A 3,911-nucleotide genomic window follows, 5' to 3' on the forward strand; every position below is an offset into this window, starting at 1 on the left:
TCTATGTGTAAGTATGATCGTGTTCAAAGAGAAATGCTATTATTGTGACTACTATATTTTTATGCGATGAGACGTTTTTCGAAGCTGTGTGAACATTTCATTTGTATGCATGAACTGATGAAGAACTATAAGTTGAGCATTACCTTGTCATAAAGAACCAAGTTTTCCTTTTGCGCAAGAAAATAACAAAGTAGAGCATTAACATAAACCCTACAACAAAGGAAAAAATGAGAGCATTAACATGAGTACGAATCTTCTTTTACTCATAAACTATCTTATGCGAAATTTTTATGTGCATTGGGATTTTAATAAACCTGGTTTACAAAGCCTATTTTTCTACTTTTACTAAATAATATTGAACACGAACATCGAAGGAAAAACATGCATAGAGTACCATTTCCTTGGAAGAACAATCCGGCCCGCACAAGCCTCTAGAGTCTAACCCTATGGAGATATTTTGGTAAAGCGATTTGGATACTCCTACAAGTAATAAGGTTGTGTCCAGTCGTCGTTATGTGGTCCATGGGTCTGATTGTAATTGTTATTACATTTACTATTCACTGACTACCATGATTGATGAATAGATTGGAAATTTCTCTCGCAAAAAAAAGAAAGTACCGGTGGTTTATAAAAAAAGCCAATTCATTCTTACAAGCACCTCTCTAAACACTGTGTTGCACACGGCTTAACACACACCACAACGCAGGCAGCGCGATCAGCTCACAAGTAGGGCAAACCGTTTCCAGTGTCAGACATCTTCGCCGGCTGTGAGCCCCGAGAAATTTTTGTATGATTATACGAAAATTTTTTTTGTTCCGTTGATATTAGAACATGACTTTTATTTTCTCTTGAGCACCATGACAGTTACTTATGCGATAAGAGAAATAAAAAAAGTTGGTTACATTTAGCCATGAAACATGCACACAATATTTAAAAGTCATATAGTTGAGCTATAAATGCCTGTTCAACCGGTTTGCATTAATTACTGATTGACAAAAACCCTCACATCGAAGACTGGCCTATCAATTGGAATTCTTTGTGCTTGTTGCCAATCATGCGATGATGGACTTCTTGTGACTATTTTAGATAACCTTTCCCTTATCATGAGAAAATAGGAAAATGGTAAACAAAGCAGATTATGACATTCATTTTAATTGCATTTCCTTCTATATTTGCTCGAAATATAATTATAATTTCAAATATTGACTCTAGTTTAGTGGCATTTGATTACAGAATGTTACATGGACAACATAGTTTATGAGAGGGCTTCCAGGATACTATGTTGTTTAATTACAACATGACTTGGCACCATTTGATAAGAGGAAGAAACTGAAAAATGAAGCTGCTAGTAACTCTTCATGGTCTTTATTTGGAGTAACATCTCATCATTAATATTGCTTTCTTGCACTACAACGCACATTCATTCCTTTGTTTCTAAACAAGACCTTCTACAATACCTTAGCAATTCACTTATCTGGTATACGTCTTTGGTCTGTAGTAAGCGCTCGCTCAGAGAGTTCCTGATCTGCGTCAGCTTTTTTTGAACGAAGACGGTAGACGCGTCCGGCTTTAAATTAATAAAGCCACCAGGCAGCAACACAAGGTTCGAGTAACATACACACCAACATAGTTCGGCCAAACCGCAAGGCCAGACGATCATTACATAGCGAAGATCAAATATCAGAGACCCAACATGGGCGACCAAATTCCTACTGAAGCATCACGCCTTGCCACCCCAAAACACCACCGATGCCAAAAGAGTCAAGATCCAGCTAAAGCCGAGTGCCGAAGCCATGAGATACTGCTGCTGATCTTCTCCATTGTGGCCCTCATGAGTTCAGCATCGCGTTGTTTCCCCAACGGTGTCCACATCTGAAGAAAAAGATGGCATTTGAAACTTACATCAGCCGGGTGAGCAAGGAATTTTTTTTCTATCATCATCTTATTCTGGATCGTCCATAGGGACCACAGCAACGCCCCCACGCAACGTCATAACACCCTAGCATTATCCCCCTGCTGGGTTTGAAGAACTGCCAATAGATCCGATCCCGACCTAGGGTTCCAGTTCTGGTGGAACACGTCCCTGACGGCACACCACACGAACTTAGCTAACGCACCTTGGAATAACGCGTGGTTCGCGCCCTCGTGGATCTCACACACTACACAGTATCCATCGGAGGGGCTGTTGCGCTTGGCCACATTATCAGCTGTTGGGAGACGATTTCTGAACATTTGCCAGAGGAAAATCTTTATCTTGAGCGAAAGCCCAGCCTTCCATAGCCCCCTAGCTATGTCTAAAGAGATTCCCTCAAACAGTTTGTTATACAAGGACTTGACCGAGAACTTATGAGACGCTATCAAGTCCCATGAGACCTCATCAGCCCCCAAGCTGAGAGGGCGGGTAGCAATCTTAGCCTGCAGCAAGTCCCAACTAGCCGCTTCTTGCGTCGAGAGGGGCCGCAAGAAATGGATCGCCGGTGGCGAGGTGCGCAAGGCATCACCCACCAATATGTTGATGTCTGTGGCCACGTTATATAGTTGCGGGAAGGCCTGCCAAAGAGGACTGTCCGCAAGCCATTTGTCTAACCAAAAACGCATGGACATGCCATTATTTACGGCAAAATGAGCCCCTACCGATTGAGAACACCAGATGCACCGCCTGAAACGATCTGGGTCAGCTCAGTAATGTTGGGAGGGGAAGGTTTCCTCTAAAGCTTTATTGCACATGTTCTTTTCATGTGGTTTTATTTGGGAATTGGCTTATCGGTCGTTCTATAGTTTTGCTCTTTTTTTTCTCCTTTTTAGTAGTATTTCCTTGTTTCCCTTTTCTTTTACTCTTTCCTTTCTTTTCTTTCTTTATTCCTGGTTCTTGTTTTTTGTTCATCATTATTAAAGCAGGTACATGGTGTATTTAAGAAAAATGTGTGTTTCATGCTCATCGTGTATTTAATAAATTTCCATGCTGTGTTTTTTAACGTGTACTAAATTTTTTATCATGTACTTTAAAAATGTTCCAGTATATTTAAAATATGATCATCGTGTATTAAAAAATGTTCATCTTTCTTCAAAAAAGCTTTAATTGGGGTTTAAAAAAATCATCATGTATTTTAAAAGGGTTCAGCATGTTATTTAAAAAAAATCATCATGTATTAAAAAAGGCTCATAGTGTTTTTTCTATAGAATGTTTATCGTGTATTTTAAGAATGTTTATTGTGTTATTGTTTTATTCATTCAAGTGAATATGAAGAATTGATACTACATTCAGGTCTATATTTTTGTAATTTCTAATACATGATGAGTTTTCCCTTCTAACCATGAATTTAATTCTTAACATTTTACGCTCGAGGCATTTCTAAGTAAACTGAATACCAAGATAGCAGTGCACGACCTTCAATATGGCTCTCGATAGTGCACCTCAATGATAGATTATGGGCGCCCGATAGATTATATAGCAATATATTTGTGCTATTTGTTTTTGCAAGATTATGAACACAAATTGTTTTGTCGCGTTGATCTTAGGATGAGACTTTTATTTTTGCTCTTAAGCTTGAGGCTTTGAGCTCCATGACAATTACTTATGTGATAAAATAAAATAAAAGCCCACTATATCTTCACCATCCATTACGATGTGATTCATGTCATATTCATACTACTCGTTGCGTATATGCATGACCATGGCCCACCAGGTTGGCGATAGAATTTAATCTCTAATTTATTTGGAACAGATGCCTAAGGGTATAACCTACACCACGGGTGTCCACTTTCTGACAAATCCATCTCCATCTCACATCCCCACCCATACTAACACCTCCTCTAGTTCTTGTTGTATTGCAGATTTGCAGTGTGCCCTCTTCTCTACTCCTCTCTTTGATTTTCTTTCTCTTCCTCTTCCTCTCGATCCTAGGGCTTCC

This window comes from Triticum aestivum, chromosome 1D, assembly GCF_018294505.1.
Source record: "Triticum aestivum cultivar Chinese Spring chromosome 1D, IWGSC CS RefSeq v2.1, whole genome shotgun sequence".
In the NCBI taxonomy this organism is placed as follows: domain Eukaryota; kingdom Viridiplantae; phylum Streptophyta; class Magnoliopsida; order Poales; family Poaceae; genus Triticum; species Triticum aestivum.